Raw genomic sequence first — 17,551 nt, 5'->3', positions numbered from 1 at the left:
TTTTCACTGGCATTCCATGAATTCCCTGTCTCTGCATGTAATCTTACAGCATTTCATCACGTGAGGTCTTGAGAGACAAGAACTATGTCCCAGTGCTTATTTTAGCTTCTTTATCCCTAACAGTGACTTTCACAAAGTGTTCTTTAAAGGGACAATAAGGTCAGAAACTACAAATCAAACAAATGGCTCTCATGAATTAATAATAAAGTACTACAGATCAAATATACCTATCAAGTGTACATAAAGCTGTGATTTTTGTACCAGGCACAGTGTGTAACCCCTCTGCTGAAGTTATCCAAATAAATTAATACACAAAAATCCCCACTTTTCTTACCAAAGAATGAAATACACATCAGAAATAGTACATTCTTTTAAGAATAACAGGCACACAAAGTACACAACAGTATTATACCACAAGTCAGGACACCAGTGCCTCTCAATTCACATCTAGTCTGATTGTGCTTGCATCAATATCTCCTCAAAGCTTAAGTGCAGTGAGGAAGCTAGAAAACAAACCCACAAGCACAACATGATGACCTACTCAGACAGCCTGCAGGTCGTGTGCTCCAGCAAGTGAGAATGCCAAGATGCCACTAATCTGCCTAACCTCTCACTGCTCAAACTAAAAAGGTCCCCACAAAAAAAAGGATTATTGGCTTTCTGCTTCGTCGTCCCAGTGGCTTAATATAACACTGCAGAAATAGTGCACTCAGAGGTAATTAGCTTCTTGCTTTTGCATCTGATACAGCAGTGTTGTACTCTTAGAATTATTTGTGTTGAATAGTTTTCCTAGGAAACACAGGTTTAGTTTATGTGGTACTTGGCAACCTTACATAATCAACACACTCCAAGCTTACACTCTTCTATTCAGTTTCCAAAAAGATAGACTCTGCCAGTTACAAAAGACAGGCTGTGCTTCTCTGGCAACCCGTAACATTTTCCTGTTCAGTGCTTTGCCAATTATCACAGAATGGTTGGGGTTGGAAAAGACAAACAGAGGTCATCTATTCCAACCTCCCTGCTCAAGCAGGGTCACCTAGAGCATGCTACTCAAGACTGTGTCCAGACAGCTTTTGAGTATCTCCAGGGAAGGAGACCCCACAACATCTCTGGGCAACTTATTCCAATGCTCAGTCACCCTCACAGTAAAGTTACCTTTAGTAACCAACACCTCATGTTCAGGTGGAATTTCCTGTGTTTCAGTTTGTCTGTTGCCTCTCGTCCTGTCGCCTGGCACTACCCTCTTGACACTCTTCCCTTCAGACACTTGTATACATTGATCAGATTCCGCCTGAGCCTTCTGTTCTCTAGGCTGAACAGGCCCAGCTCTCTCAACCTTTCCTCATAAGAGATGCTTCCAGACCCCTAATCATCTTGACAGCATGCCACTAGACCCTCTCCAGTAGTTCTTTCTCCCTCTTGTACCAGGGAGCCCAGAAGAGGACTTAGTACTCCAGATGCAGCCTCACCAGGGCAGAGTAGAGGCGGGGGATAACCTTCCTCAACCTGCTGGCTATGCTCTTCCTGATGCACCCCAGGATATCATTGGCCTTCTTGCCCACAAGGGCATACTGCTGTCTCAAGGACAAGCTGCTGTCCACGAGGACCCCTGCTTTTCAGCAGGTGAACCCCCAGCCTGTACTCATACATGGGGTTATTCCTCCCAGGTGCAGGAAAAGGTGCAGGTACCTTTGCTGAATTTCAAAGGGTTCCTCTCTGCCTATCTCTCCAGCCTGTCTAGATCCTTCAGAATGACAGCACAGCACTCTGGGGTATCAGCCACTCCTCCCAGGTTCGCATTGTCAACAAACTTGCTGAGGAGGCAGTCTTATCTCTTCATCCAGGTCATTGACGAATGAGTTAATACTGGCCCCAGTACTGACCCTTGGGAGACACTGCTAGTTACAGTGTTACTGTTCACAATGCTCTGAGACCTACTGTTCAGCCATGTTCTTAATCCACCTCACTCTCCACTAGCCCAGCCCACTACTCCTGAGCTTGTCTATGAGGATGCCATGGGACAGAGTGTTAAAAGCCTTGCTAAAGTCCAAGAAGACAATATCCACTCCTCTCCCCGCATCTATCCAGCCAGTTGTCCCATTATAGAAAGCAATTCAGGTTGTGAATCCATGCTAACTATGCCAGATCACCTTCTGGACTTCCACATGCTTAGAGATGGCCTCCAGAATGAGCTCACCTTTCCAGGGATTGAGATGAGGCTGACTGGCCTGTAGGCCCCAGTGTCCTCCTTCTTGCCCTTTTTGAAGACTTGTGTAACATCTGCTTTCTTTCAGTCCTCAGTCACCTTCCCTGATTGCCATGACCTTTCAAAGATGATTGAGAGTGGTCTAGCAACAATGTCTGCTAACTTCCTCAGCACTTGTGGGTGCATCCCGTCAGGGCCCATGGACTTCCAGTTGTCAAGTTTGTCCAAACAATTTCTAACCAAATCCTCTTCTGCCAAGGGAAAGACTTTTGTTTCTCCAAACCTTCACTCTGGTTTCCTGAATCATGTCCTGTAGGCTCTTCCTTGGCTGCATGGAGCAAAAAAGTTGTTCTGCTGTGTGCGAGGTCCCTATAAACCTCCGCCTTTCCTAGTTTAATGTTCTCCCTACCAGGGTGGCCAGTCTGTTGGCAAAGACATGGGTGCCCCATTGAGTGAGGTGATCCCATCTCTCCCAGTCAGTTGTCAATCTTCAGAAAGGGTCCCATGATTATAGAAACCAAGATCCTGTTGTCAACACCAGCAACACAGCCAATTTTTAATTGGTGAATCCATCTACTCCTCCCCTTACAGTTCACCCAAATGGATAGGATCAAACAGAAAACCACCTAAGAGCATAGACCCTTGACCACCATCCCCAGAGCTCTGAAACCCCATTTGATAGTTCCCAAGTTATCCTTGGTATCATTGGTGCCCACTTGAAATATCAGTGGGGGGTAATAGTCGGATGTGTGGACAAACCTTGATAGTCTTTCCATGGCATCTTTAATTTGAGCCCCCAGCAGATAACAAAGCTCTCTAGAAAAGCAGTCAGGTCGGCAGACGGGTACGTCTGTTCCCTGAAGCAGACGGTAATAATCACTTGCTGGTTCTTTCAGGTGATCCTGCATGGCACGGGGTCCAGCAGCCCAGTTGCTTCACATTAAAAAAGAGGAAAAACTTCAATATTTAAGCAGGTAATACAATATTACACTAAGTATATCAGGTACCAGAATTTTCTCCCATGATAAACTGATCAGAACTGTACAGAAATCCCAGAACAAAGAAGGCACCCTACTGCAAGAGTTAGTGATTTCCTTGAACTTAGCTAGAGAATTTCTTTCTGAATTATCTCTACCAACTTCGTTGCCCCAGTTTTCTCAAAATTAGAGATACACAGGACCCATATGACTCAAACTCTGATGCAACATCTACCAGCTTGCAAGGTGATGGAGACAGTTATCCTCTTCCCAGTCTCTAGGCCATACACACTACTGATTTACAACTGATTGAAGTACTGTGCTTTAACTCATGCAAACTGCCATTTCCTCTTTGCATTAGGAAGACTTGCAGCTTTTTAAGATTAACCCTTCTCAATGGTTATATGGTCTTTTCACAGTACTTCAGCCACTTGAAATTAAGAGAAGCACAGGAGTAGCATCAGTTCCAGTTGCTACATCAGAGCCACCAAAGGCAGACTGCAGAGTTGTTAGGTTGCCAGCTGGCACTGTGCCTGAGGTCTCTGAGGTTCTGTGCAGGCCATCTGGATCTTCTCTAAAAGTCTTGCCTAAAAAGCTCGAAAGTGAAAAGCCAGTGCAAACAAACACTATTAGCATTTCAATTTACTGGCCTTATTTGAAGGTTTAAACAATAACCTCCTGTGATATCAACACTGCTGCTTTAATTCTTTGCAACAGATTGCATCACAACAGGACCAAGAAGGGACAGGAAGAGTATAAAGGTACTCCAGCCCTCTCTCATTACAGGCCTGTCCTGGGTTCAGCAGTAGCAGTCATATTTCTCCTTCTTAGTAGCTGGTGCAGCGCTGTGTTTTTGACTCTCAGCCTGGGAACAGCACTGATAACACCGATGTTTTTAATTGCTGGTCGGTAATGTTTAGTCTGACCAAGGACTTTGTGAGCTTCATGCTCTGCCAGGGAGGAGGGGAAGACAGGAGGAAGCAAAGAGAGGACACCTGACTCAAACTAGCCAAAGAGGTATTCAGTACCACAGCACATCATGCCTAGGATGTAGAACTGGGGGCAGTTACCAGGAAGGGCTAGATTGCTGCTGGGTCAGGCTGGATATCGGTCAGTGGGTGGTGAGTGGTTGTTATATTCTCTTCTGTCGTGGTTTAAACCCAACCACAAACCTCGTTCACTCACTCCCCCCTCTTCTTGCCCTCCCCTTGCTCCTGGAGGGACGGAGAGGAGAATTGAAAAGAACGCAACTCCCACGGGTTAGATAAGAACGGTTTAGTAACTAAGGTATAACACAAACCACTGCTGCTACCACCAATAATAATAATGCTAAAGGAAATAACAAGAGAAGAGAATACAACACCTCAGCACCAGCCAACAGATAACTCGCCTCACTCCCCCCAGCCGAGCACCGACCGATACCTCCTCCAACCCTGCAGTCCCAGCCCTTCCGGGGTAACTCCCCGTTACATCCTGGGCATGCCGTGCTGTGGTATGGAATACCTCTTTGGTCAGTTTGGGTCAGGTGTCCTGTCTCTGCTTCCTCCCGGCCTCCCCTCCTCCCTGGCAGAGCATGAGGCTCAGAAAGTCCTTGGCCAGACCAAACATTTGAGCAGCAACTGAAAACATCGGCGTTATCAGCACTGTTCCCAGGCCAAAAGATCAAAACACAGCACTGCACTAGCTCCTAAGAAGGAGAAAAATGGCTGCTGCTGCTGAACCCAGGACATCTTCCCTTGTTATTTCCCTTATCATTATTATTACTGGTGGTAGCAGCAGTGGTTTGTGTTATACCTTAGTTACTGGACTGTTCTTATCTCAACCTATGGGAGTTACATTCTTCTGATTCTCCTCCCCATCCCTCCAGGAGGTGGGGGAAGGAAAGGAGGGAATGAGAGAGAGGCTGTGTGGCTAACTGAGTTTAGACCACGACAAGGCCTGTTATTTGAAACTTCATTTTTATCAGTTCAGGTATTTCTCCAACTGGAATTGCCATGTAGGCTGATAGTAATGGAAGAAGCAATGCCAGCAAGTTTAGCTGAAGTACGGAAATCACTTTGACCTAGGATGATGTGAGCATCATTCCTTCCAATGTTTTTCTCACTGCCATGGTATGATTGAGAAGCTTATGAAAAAAATGCACAGGAGCAGAGGAAAACACTCCAGCCAGATGGCATGCAAAGGCTCCTCCAACAGCCTGGCTCCGTGGGATGAAGTCTTCATGGAGGCTTCTACAAGGAAGAACTGAACCAGGGTCCTCCATATCCAGGCATTGCAGCACATCAGATCACTCCCTGACACAGTACAGCAGTGGTCCAAATAAGGGACCAAGTAATTTTCAACAAGGAAAACTTTGATTTATGAACTTTGTGCAAGAGGTACATCCTCTTGCAGAAAAAGATCCATGGAAAGGAGTAGAGCTTCTTCTACAGAAAAAGGGGCAAGACCCAAACCTGAAGAGGAAGTCCCTCTCTGCTCTTAGGTGAGAAAATATAGCTTAAACAGCAAAGGAAAAAATAAATCCAAAACAAGATGCAAAACTCTGTTTTAGGATACACTTCAATTTTCAAACCAAAGCTGGACATTTCTCAAAAGAAGCCCACAAACTCAACAAGGAATGTGGACAGGAAGCAAGGTTTCATCTAACATCACTAGATGGGGACCACAAAAGGAGCCCTAAGCTGGCCACGAAGTCCACTGCTATTGCTTATCTTTTAGATATAGTGAGCTGTCAGGGTATGCAGTGTATAGAAACAGCCCCCAGGCAAGCATATAAGGTGGGTTCTTTTATAGGACACACACAGGCTGCTAAAAGCAGAGCTCACTAATAACTGCTTAAAGGCATGTTCTAGGCAGAGATAGCCCGTGACTGGCAAAGAACAATATGCTAAAAGGAACACTTTGTAAGTGTGTCATCTGGGATATTAAAATACAAACAAAGTTACCACTTTAAAGTGATAACCACCTCTTCCTAATACTTAGTAATTTGTCATTATAACTTCAAGATAAAAATCATGGATTAGGAGAAAGGATAATATACCATGTTGTTAAACCAAACTGAAGAATGATAATACAATGATTTTTTTTCCCTACTTTTCACTTCCCCCCTTCTCCCCCCCCCCCCCCAAATATGCACTGACATTTATTTAACTTGGCCTCAACCGGCACAAAAATAATCCTCAGCTCCAATATAGTCACTGTCACACCAAGCTGAGTTACACAAAATAAGGATTAGATTCATCACACCCATTTCAAAAGCTAAAGCTCTATCTGTGGTTTAATCTTCTTGGCAATTTAACCTCAATGCTCGCTTAGTCACAGAATTAAAACCTGCATGTACACATTCATGAACTGACTTGTGTAATAAGGGAAAAATATGTTGGTCTACTGAAACATTATGGCTGCAATTTTGATGGCCGACATTACACAACGGTACTTCTGGCGCTTGCTGTGCCGCAGCTCCACGAACACAATCCACTTCATTTTCTCACAGAATGAAGACAACAAGGACTTTATTGATATAAAGTGGTTCACCCTTTTTGATGACTGTCATCAGTGTTTTCTCAGATGAAACGTAACAAACGAGATAAACTACAGACAGTTTAATATGGTCAAGCTTATGTTCTTGTAACACAGCCAAGATGTAATTGCTTTGGGAACCAAGATCACAATCAGATTTATGCCAGATCTTCAATGCACAAGTCTTCAACATATCCTGCAAGTTGGAGTATTTCAGATCCTCACAGGGACTACGACAGGAACTGAGAACTTGTGGTTAAAACCTGTACTGTAAGGCACGCCTCTAGTATTTGAGCCAGCAGCCTCATCTGGGCACAAGCCTTGCACAGGACCCTTACAGTTACTGCACATGTACTGGCACACCACCTCACTTCCCAGTTTTCGTCCAGCTACAATTCCCATATTGCCTTCCTTCTCAAAATGCATGCTGATCATTCAGGTTTGACCAACTAGATTCTCTCTTTCTAATGTAACACCCACAAAATGTAAGCCACAATTTTGTTTCAGGTGAAGAAGGAATTTAAAGTCATTGTATGTATTCATGAAATAAGGTTTCAATTGATGCTGCCCCCCCCCAGTGCAGTCCTTAGCTAGAGGGGTAGAGCAACAGTAAAACAAGTTATCATCATTTCTTTAGCCACTGTTCCTTTTAAACTATCTCCATGCTGAAACTTAAAGGCAACCCTCCCTTCAGAAAAAAACAGCTGCACACTTCAAACATTTCACAGCTTTTTTCTTTCTTTTATCCTTACACAATCTGCCTACAAAACAGCTTCTTCTCTCCAAGCTACACAGTGTGTGGAACAAAGCCAGCTTTGCAACTACAACACGCTTAACACACAGATGTGCAGTTGTCAGTGTTTTGAAATGCTTTTTTCAAACCCTTTGGAGAAATTAATTATTTAACAGCCACGTGTCAGACATATCTGTCTCACGTTTGAAGGCTCTCCTTATTCCTCTTCCCCAAGGAATTAAGCAATATTCCTACATTTCAACAAGCTAGCAGTTCCTTGTGGCAACAGAACAGTCACTGCACATAACAATCAAACATTTCCTCCTACTCTTCCATTAACCAGGACTACCGCCAAAGGCCAGCACAATTCCTTACTGAAGACCTAATGGGACACTGAAGACAGCAGCAGGAAGGACCTTCCAATTGTAATACCAGAATTCAGTAAAGTGCCCTTCCAGACAGACAAGTTGGTCCCACAGGTTTCTTCTACTAGCATTTATTTTTCATATCTCAATTTTATTTTGTAGAATTCAAATCATCCTGCAAAAGTATCCCTCTTTAACAGGCACTGCTCCTAACCCTTTTTTGGTCTTCCCTGTTTGAAAATGCGATCATGATTACAGGACTTCCCTATAGCAACAAATCAATAACACAAGCTGGAAATAAAGGAGCATTCTGACTCTCTGTATGAAGGTCAGGAACAGCATTATCATTCCCATCCCATTTGAGACTAATTACCCAACAGTATTTTCAACCTTCTCATATTGTTCACAAGAACCACCTTTGAAAAACAGTCCTGAAGTCCTGAGTCTTATGGCACCTCAATATCCTACCTGACACAGGAAGAACCTAGAGTACCACTCCTCCTAACAGAGATCCAACACAGAAACAGAACTTTTTAAGTTCATATGTAAATAAACATGGCACATACATTGAGTAGCAGCACATATCAGGTCCTAAAAGCCTCTGGAAACTAAGAGGTATGTCATCTATTTTGCCTGTCTATCTTCCTCCTCCTTTATGAGCACAAAGGCAATACATGTTCAAATAATACACCTCTGATATATTTTGGTGGGTAGGACAACTCATTGATGTTAAAAATCCAGCTGAGATCAGTTTGCATTTAATTTCTGAAAACATCACCCAATACAGACAATGAATGCACTTTCCTGAATACTGCAAGGTTAACATCCCTACTTTTTGCCTTTGTACGAAAAATAGCATTACAAAAGTCTATCACATAGGCCCCACAGATAAATGTTTTGAGTTTGAAGGAAGTAATAGATTCTTTAGTTTTCTATGGCTACCTTACCAATATAGAGTCCTCATCAACCTGCAGAGTATTAACACATGGCACATCTTTAGATGAGACACCATATGTGGTAGGGGAAAAGCCTGGAAAATGTCAGAAAATGGTATGAGTTTGTTTGGTTTAGTAAAAAAACCAAACAAACACAAAAAAAAGATTAAAAAAAGCCAATAAAAGACTCTGCACAGCATTCAAGGGCGGAGCAGGAAAAGAGCTCCTTTACAGCAGCAAAGCTGTATTAATGAGAGCCCCTGTCAAAAGACTCACAGCTGCACATCTCCCACGCTTTCCCAAAAACCAAGGGTAAGCTTCTTTAGAAGTGACAGCAAGAAATTAAGTCTGTACAATCACTATCTATATTCCCTTGCCTTACGCAGGCAGCAGATACATTCATTCATCAAAATCTTTCATTAGCAGTACATACTGATTCCTGGATTTTTTCTGTGTTTTAACAAAGCCACATAAATACTGATGAGCAGTAAGAAATCCATGTACAATGAAAAAATCCCTTTTTTCTATGTATTAGGAAGCTCACTTGTTTTTTAACTGTCAAAGAAAACCCCACACTTGGAGTTGCAATATACTGGAGATTCGATTTAGAAACACAGCTAAGTGAACTAAAGAATAATCACACTGAAGTGTACCTCCTGCTTCTTTAAAACCATAAGAGAAAAGAAATGTTAGTTATTGACACTCCAATACAATTTGCTTGAGTAGAGAAAAAGCACACAGATGTAAAATAGTAATAAAAATGGGTTAACAGAAGAGCAAAACAAACTACTCACAAACAATTTCACTGTAATCTCTTTTTGGTTCCTTATTTTGGCAAGGACCAAAATGGGTCTGGCAAAAGAGCAACTGCCTCCCCAAAACCAAGCAGATGAAAGAATTGTTTTGCACACATTTCCACTCTGTTTCTTATTCTAGAGTTAAAGGATTCCTACTTCTGAACACAGTGTTGGAAGAAACATGCTTAAAAATTCAGCAACATATATTTAGATTGCCCAACAAGACCCTCCTACCTTACAACAGTCTCCAAAGTGAGAAAACATAACCCTGAACTAAGAAGCCTTAACCCGAAGGTCACAAACAAGTTACAGGAAACAGCCACTTAGTCCTACAGGAGTACAACTCTGCGCACTCGGCAGCTCTTTCACCTCAAGTGTCATACTGAGAAGCCTCAAGTACCTGCTCAAACACGATACTGCTTCCTACCGGTTTGGAAATCCTCCTGCACAAAGTTAATACTTTCACTGGACCAGCTACTGAAATCCTTGCTTGAAAAAAGCTTGAAAACCTACTCCACAACTTGCTGCTATGTGACTTTCATGCTTCTGGGAGAGGAGGAATTGCCAAGCTGTACACTTTCAGTAGTACCCCATTGCTCAGAAGGAAGTATAGGGGTATAAGATGTAGCCAACCAATAACAAAAGAAACAAGGCACACTGCGTCCCACTTGGATGTTACACCAGTGCGTCTATTCCCTGACCAAACACAGGAGAATTCAAATTTTCCCCAGTAGCACTGCCTATGAAGGTACTGTTCTTCCCCAGACATGGCTGGATTACTGCTAGTTTGTATTTGCTTGGAACTGGTGATGAGCTACTCTGCATCTTTGCAGGAAGGTAACATAGGAACAAGAGGCTATTCTCCAGTTAGTACCATTTTAGCAATTAAAAACGGGCTTATAGCTAAAATGGGGTATCTGCAAATATACAATGTCTCTTAAGAATAATCTGATACCCTATAATACTTACCCTTAATGAATAAACAACAGTAGCACCAAACTCATACAAACATTAACGTCTTCATATTCTGTGCTACGGCTTAGATCACTAGACGTTAAATTCCTGACACTGTGCTATGGTTTAGATCTCTAGATATCATGTTCCTGATGTACGTCGTGTCAGGTGGAAGTACTTTCATAGAAACATTTCAGATTTACCCCAGTTCAGAAATCCAGGAAGCTTACTGGCCAGACCTAATGCCTAACAAGAGGTGTTAGAAACTTTGCGATGTGAGATGCCAGACACCAAACAGAATGTGGTTCACCTTCTATTGCTTCCCTGCCATCCCTCTCTCCAATCTGCAGGCTACCACCATCACCCTTCTCCAGATGAGGAATCTGAGGCAAAAAAAAAAAAAAAAAGAAAAAAAAAAAAGAAGGGAAAATGAAGACAAGTAACCTCTACAAAGGCTCTAGCAACAGCAAAATAGTATCAGTGGCAGTAAAGATGCTCTTTTCATTAAAGATAGGACTACGTGCCTCTCTAGCTCTTCAGTCTTGGACAGAAAGCATCAATATAAAAAGTTTTTGATCCACACACATCCATTTGCCCAGAAAGCAGTCCCTTTCTAAACTAAGAGCTGGTCATAACAGACCATATCTCTTTTTGGTTGAATTAGGAACTCTGCTAAAGGTCATTGCACAAATGTCATTCAATTACACCCTCATGAATAGAACCGCGCTGAGCTCACACAGCGTGCCTGCAATCAGCATAGTCTTGTTTGATCCACTAAAGCTCACTGTCAACACCTAAACCACTATGAAAACTGGGTAACAACGCCTGCAAGTGGCATAAAATGAGAGGGAGTGAAACATTAGTTGACACAGCAAGTTACTGGTAGTAGGAAAAATAGAGAGGCATTTGCTAGGCACTGCAAAGGACTTACTCACAGATGAATATAATTCCGCTAACGCAATCTGGAAAAAAGGCAGCTCAAGCTGTGATGTATGCAGAGAACAAAAACATTATCTTACTTTACCAGCAAAATAATAGAAAACCTGCTGTAGTGACTGGCTCCTCCAGTCTTTCCAAATTAAAGCAGAGAAGTTCAAGGTTTGGTCTCAGTGGGGAACTGTACAAATCACCAGCAGCATTCCCGCAAGTACATAACAGGTATAAAAGGGTATTAGGAAGCAGGCTGGAGGAAGGCAAATTAGAGTAGATGACACTTTAGAGCATATTTCTACTCTAACAAAACATCTACATTGTCAAAGCAAAGGAAACTAAAACTTTTGAGAACAAAACTCATTTTGGGGTGATGGAGATCTAACTGGACCCTTTGGAAGGCTTCAAAAGGGAAATTAACCGTAAGAACGAATCCGATCTACCAGAACGAAACTGTGTATGCTCATATGTGGACATGCACACACAGATTTGCAGGACAGCAATTCAAGACAACTAAACAGCAGGATACTGGGACACATGCCAACATATAACAAGAGAATGCTCAGCAACAGAGAAAACATTTCAAAAATCACATCCACAAACAAACATGATGTGATCTCCCTGCTACCCCCAGAATAGATCCTGACAGATTTTATGAATGCCATTACAGAGCCTATCACTTGAAGAGTCAAGAGGTTCATATTTCAGTATTATGGCACACACCTGTAAGTCTACTTTGGCCCTCCTGCCCCTAGAAGAAGGCTCACACCCCAGAATGAAGCAAGCAAGAGCTGGAAAACACACCAATATGGGCTGCAGTGTATTTCATACCTGGAAACATTTAATCTGCTGATCTCTCAGCATTATTTTGTGAACACTGATACTGCACCAGCTACTAAGAAGGAGAAAAATGACTGCTATAGCTGAACCCAGGACATTTACCAACAAATGTTTTCAAGAGAGGGACAATCCAGGGAGCTCTTTGCAAGACTGCTGACCACCAGTATGTTTAGAACAAACAAGACCAAAACCTTGAAGTCATAAAATTTTAGATACACAGACTGTTTAAAAGTGAAGCATACTTTTGCCCCACATTAATGGAATTATTTTTTTAAACAGTAAAAGGCAATCTAGATGTAGAAGCTAACACCATTTTGCTGCAGAGTTAATAACTTGTACATTATTTTTAAATTAGAGGAATACCTCCTGCTGCCCTTACTTCGACAGCTTCAGTGAATCAGACACTACTTTCTGATTCTATTGTCCTTGCTAGCAACGAAAGGTGAGATCACTCCTGTCACTTTGGTCATTTTCACTACATCTCTTTTATGTAAGTTACTACATTACTTGTAAGGGACGGAAGACAAAGCAAGTTAGAAAATTAAACATTACCATATGATGATATATATATACACACTCTCCTCTGCTCCAAGCATATTTTGTATTTAACAAAATCTGTCAAACACCATTTACGCCTATGAATTTGATTTTTGAGAGCAAAAGAATCCAAAGATTCAATGATATCCAGCATTCTAACAAAAGTAAATTTTAAAGAAAGCTAATCTCCTTACTTCTTGTACACAGCTCAATGATCAACACCGATGATGGGAGCTCAGAAGCAGAACACTCTCCTAGTCTGACATGCAAATACCTACTTCAGATTTGCAGGGACTATGGGAGGAAACGTAAAAGCTATGTTACAGAAAAGAGGTATGTCAAAGGTTTGTCTAGAGCTACCAAAGTACCGAGTACTGAGAATGAGTGGCGTGGAACTCAATGCAGGCTGCAACAGACACTTCACTGCCCAGACAGGTACTTGGACACCTATCTACTCAGGTCTTCATGCTACCATTAACTATCCTGCCATCAGTAGCTGAGTTTAACTAGGTTAAAATTAACATAGACATTTCCTTAGTACTCTCTATTTCTACAGTCATCTCCATGGCGTGGGGCTTGACAGAAACCAGAAAGCTAAGGTGAGAATTCCAAAACTTGAGCTAAGAACTCCAAAGGTTCAAATCAACATTTTCTCTTCGCATGACTATCAAATCCAGCCTCCAACTTGCCATTAGTGTTTGTTGTAAACTTTTCATAGTGTTTACCAGTGGATGTGGTATGCGGAACCAAGGTAACAAAGGCTTATACACACAAGTAGCACTTGAGAAAAAGTAATTTCACACAGATTACTCAAATCAGTGTTGCAAACAGGCTAAGAAAACAGTTCCACAGTGCTCTATGAAAGCTTTTTGCTACATCTCCCTTGACATGCATAACTCTGCCTTATAAATAAAACACTACAGGATCATATTAAGGACACTGTGGCATACTTTGAACAGCAGCAGACTGCTTTCTCTGCAATGCAAGATGGCAGGAAAGTGGAGGAAGATGAGCACCCTGCCTCTCCAGGACCCTCTAGCTTCCCACCTGCCCAACTGCATGAAAAAAAATTCTCTCTTCCTGTACCAGCTTGGTACAAACAACAAGCAAAATGGCCAAGGGCTCCTCTGATCTCCAAGTGGGCAGTGGGCTGCACAGAGGGAAACAATAGCTTGAGGATTAACATGGCCCCAGTACTACCACAGAGCCTTACTTGCATGCCCAGTTCTCACATTGCAAAGCCTACAGTTATACATGGAAGGAATTAGCTTTACTGTCTCATAACAGCCAGCCAAGATGATGAACTTGAAGCAGTTCTCAATTTCCTCTGGTCTTGTTTTTAGAAAGCCCAGTCATAAGAACAATCAGTTTCCATCTTGGTTTTGCTGCAATAAGGCATCAGGGTGCCTCTTTCAATGCAAAGGGCCTTCCCCTCAGAGGGATTTGTAAACTGCAGTCCATGTAGTGTAACTTTACCCAGAGGTGTAATAACACCCCTTTCATAGCACAAGAATAGGTGTTAGTACTACTGTAATTTATTTATGAAGGCAGAATAGAAGTTAAGTCAATTTATTTTAAAGCCCTTATGCACCTGTCCACACCACTGTGCCATTGTTGCCAGATCTTTTGTTTATGCAAAGTTCATCTCAAAGTGCAACAAATCAGCAGGAGGACCATTTGCCACTCACCCTGGGAGCACAAGGTGGATCTCAGTACAAGAAGTTAGTTTTCCCCAACACTGTGGCAGCAACAGGACAAGCTATCAACAGCTGCACTGCAAATACCTTTGTGAGTATAAAGACCCAGCACCACTAAAGAAACCATTTGTCCTCTATGTGTATGTCCCATTCTCACAGTCTTCACCCATGGCAGTTATGTCCCAAACAGCCTGCGGAAGCCCAGCGTTCTCTGCTCACCCCAGGTTAGCACTGTACCAGCCTACCAAGCACAAACTGGTTCATGAAGCACAAACCACTTTCTCACTGACCCAGCAAGCTACACAACCATGTGCGCACATGTCACTAAGACCCAAGACAATCTGTTCCCTCTATGTGTTCAGCCAACTTTTTAAGATAGTGCAGGAAAGCTGTGCATACCCTTTTTGGTGGTTTGCTGTTCTCAGATAAGGAGGGAAGAGGAAAATGTATTCCAATCTCTTCCAATTAGAATCATAGAACAGTTAGGGTTGGAAAGGACCTTAAGATCATCTACTTCCAACCCCCCTGCCATGGGCAGGGACACCTCACACTAAAACATGCCACCCAAGACTTTGCCCAACCTGGCCTTGAACACCGCCAGTGATGGAGCATTCACAACTTCCCTGGGCAACCCATTCCAGTGCCTCACCACCCTTACAGTAAAGAACTTCTTCCTTATATCCAATCTAAACTTCCCCTGTTTAAGTTTTAACCCATTACCCCTTGTCCTATCACTACAGTCCCTAGTGAAGAGTTCCTCTCCAGCATCCTTGTAGGCCCCCTTGAGATACTGAAAGGCTGCTATGAGGTCTCCATGCAGCCTTTTCTTCTCCAGGCTGAGCAGCCCCAACTTTCTCAGCCTATCTTCATGGCATCCATCAGAACTGTGACGTATTCCACACTAAGTGTTTCCTTCCTTGGCATACATCTTGGCTCTCAGTCTTTTGGAAAAAGAGACTGAGGACAAGATGACCCTAAATTATTTAAATAAAAAACAACACTGATTGCTTGCCCAGCCTTTGTTTTAATGCCACCTTCCAAGCACACTTCTAAATTTTTTACTGTTACCACCTTGTTGAGCTTCGCAGTGTTCAATTTCCTTGCTAGAGGTACAATCTGGAGTTCATTATTTAGGGAGAGTTTATCAGGGCTGCCATTTTACAAAAGGGGGATTACCAGGCAGTTCACCAGGCACTGAATATGTACTTTGAGCCAGAAAATACTTTCTGAAAGTTAGAAGTCCAAAGGCTTTGGGGTTTTGTTTGGTTTCATTTTGTTTCTGCAAACTTAAAATGGAGTGTTTGTAACCCTTACTAGTCTTTTAACTTATTTCAAGACCAACACTGACAAAAGTCTGTTCAAGTTGAATGTCCACTCTCTGCAAATAACACTCTTCAGTAAAGTGTTCTTTTGTTCTGTATGTCTCAGAAGAACACTTTCTTCTGGCACATACAGAGGAAGGAGGACTAGAACTAACCATTACCTTGTAGATATTTGTCAAATGGGATAATGGGATCAAACAGGATGAGTGTATTCATAGTAAAACATGAGAAGTATCTTGTAGATTTAAAAGCAACCCAAACTCCAATATGGTGAATGGCTAACAGCCTTTGGGGAGCAGGAGACTTGAGCTGAATAAGGCTTCCAATCTGCAATTAAAGAACATTTGCCCAATTAAAATTTCATTAAAAGTTGGCAGTTTATCAGATCCAGTATTTTTTTCAACGCTGTCATTAGAAAGTTCTCCCCAAAGCTAATACACAATGAAGCAGGTCACTAGAGAAGTTAAACTCACCCTATCTGACCAATCCAGGATTCACAACTGGTTTGAAGAAAGACAACAAATTCTCAATACCAATTATTGAAGGTAACTTGGTAACTGTGTTCCATTAAAAGCAAGTTGTTGCACCCCCAACTCTAGCTGAACTACTGAAGCTAGACTAAGTTGTTAACCACAATAGCAACTTAGCTTCCCATATGCAGTATGACAGCAGACATTGCATGTGAAGTGAGAATATTTTGTTCTTGTACTAGAAAAGAGGTAGGAAGAAGAGGGGTAAAACAGCACCACTACTTGAAACACAGAATACCTATTTCAAAGAGCATAGTTTCAGAGATTAAACACTTTCCCTCATTTTATGGAATCATTTATCTCTACCTTTGACATCTAATGGAAACTCATCACACTTTCAGGTTTTAAAGGCAGCTGCAGCATCATTCCATTCTTAAGTTAAAACATGCTGCTACATTTCACTCTTCGGTTGACTCAGGGACTCCGGCTGTACCACTCAAAGCAACATGATGCTTGTCACCATTGCAAAGCACATGCTTCTCTGCATTTGCCAAGGCTAAACTTCATTCCCTCAAACTGGAGGCTGCTTCCATGACTTTCAGCAGACCCACACCGACCCAAGTTAGTACTAAACACACCAATACTCTTGCTTTATTTTAAAGCTAGAGTAATTGTCTTTTACCTAAATACAGTTTGTTCTGAGCATGGCTGGGTAAAATTCTCACAACACAACCTTTTCCACTGGCATCAACACTGGAGACTAGATCAGCAAACCCTGAGTACAAAGCCATCTGCCCAACCAAGGATAAGCATGCATTTGTTCTTGAAACAGTGACTAGCCCCTAGATGACACCACACTGAGGGCAGTTAAAGAATTCAGCCTGGAAACTCGAGTAGCTCATACCTCTGCTCTAAGAAGCCAAAAGGAAGAACAGGGCAGAAGACACTGCATGAGAAATAATAATAATACACCTGTACATACCTGTATACAGCTGTACATTTTACATGTTCCGCTGTATCTTCTACATTCCATGGCTTCAAACATATACTATGCTACCAAGCAGAAAGCAAAAACCCGGCCATATTCATGCCACTGTTTGTACATACAAATGAATATTACTTGCAAACTCCTTACTTCAGGGGCATACACACAGACACAATCAAATCTTTCAGCAGGAACATGCTCTGTTTATTACAGAAATAATAAAATAGCACCCATAATTTACTTGGGCCTATACCGGCTGATGCAACTTTAACATTTAAGTCAAA

General features: G+C 42.2%; 1 protein-coding gene across 3 annotated transcripts in view; it reads right to left on the bottom strand.

Annotated features, from left to right (window-relative positions):
- The window catches only part of AGPAT4 (1-acylglycerol-3-phosphate O-acyltransferase 4), a 92,214-nt gene that overhangs the window by 54,649 nt on the left and 20,014 nt on the right, over positions 1–17,551 (bottom strand). The window contains exon 1 of one of the 3 annotated variants that reach the window (XM_065680448.1): positions 10,797–10,842. The exons of the other annotated variants lie outside the window; for them this stretch is intronic. The gene's annotated coding sequence lies outside the window, so the exon portion shown is untranslated. Of the gene's footprint in view, positions 1–10,796; positions 10,843–17,551 lie in introns of those variants that run through there. 3 annotated transcript variants of the gene reach the window in all.

Source organism: Lathamus discolor, chromosome 5 (genome assembly GCF_037157495.1).
Source record: "Lathamus discolor isolate bLatDis1 chromosome 5, bLatDis1.hap1, whole genome shotgun sequence".
In the NCBI taxonomy this organism is placed as follows: Eukaryota; Metazoa; Chordata; class Aves; order Psittaciformes; family Psittacidae; genus Lathamus; species Lathamus discolor.
This window is presented reverse-complemented; position numbering and strand designations above follow the sequence as displayed.